The sequence below is a fragment of the Egretta garzetta genome, unplaced genomic scaffold (genome assembly GCF_000687185.1).
Source record: "Egretta garzetta isolate BGI_Z169 unplaced genomic scaffold, ASM68718v1 scaffold687, whole genome shotgun sequence".
Classification (NCBI taxonomy): domain Eukaryota; kingdom Metazoa; phylum Chordata; class Aves; order Pelecaniformes; family Ardeidae; genus Egretta; species Egretta garzetta.
Genome location: NW_009260396.1, coordinates 141,071 through 141,969, shown reverse-complemented (window position 1 = coordinate 141,969; position 899 = coordinate 141,071).

The window sequence follows — 899 nt, the reverse complement described above, 5'->3', positions numbered from 1 at the left end:
TGGGATGGCAGGGTTAGGTTAACGGTTGGACTCGATGATCTCAAAGGGCTTTTCCAACCAAAGTGATTCTGTGATTCTATGACTTAGGTTCAACAACTCAGGCCTATATGCAAGCTCATCTGCTTTAATTCTCATAGCTTTTGTTTGTGAAGTTGTAAAATACATGGTGATGGGATTTAAGCCAGGAGAGGGACCACAGAAAGTACGTCCTGGGGTGTGAGGTTTTGAAGTGCCGCAGGGGTTTCAGTTTGTGCTGTCCGCTTGGATACCTGCATCTGCCGAGAGCCCCAGCGAGACTCACAACCTTCCCGTGGGATGTTCTCCCGCAGAGAGCTGGCTCTCAGGTAGATGTGGGGCCTTAAAATTAAACAAAGCCATCTTCCGCCGTGGGTCGGACGTGCTCTCCTAACAGCCCTTGGTTACAGGATTTCCATTCCGAATGCCGACAGTGTGCTCCTGGGGTAGCAAACCTCAGCCACGAGCATGGCGCACGCTGCCTTCCCGCGGCTGCCAGCGCCTGGGGCTGGGCTCCCCTGTTTGAGAAGAAGAAAATTAAGGTTTTTTTCTGAATGTACGCCCAGTATTTTTGCTGCTAAGGGTGACCGGGGTGGAAAGGCTGGAAGAAACTTAGCCTACACGCAGAGGAGTGTCCCCAGGCTCCTCTGTGAGCTGATCGCTGAAATTGCTACGTATAAAACATTGCGACTAGGATGATGGGGGGACTGGAGCATCTCCCCTAGGAGGAAAGGCTGAGGGAGCTGGGCTTGTTCAGCCTGGAGAAGAGAATGCGCTGCTGCGTGACCCCAATGCCACGAGAAATACCCAGAGGGTCCCACCGTGAGGAGCGATAGCTCGGAGGGTTCTGATCGGCGGGGGGGGGGACAGGTGGGGGGCGGGGG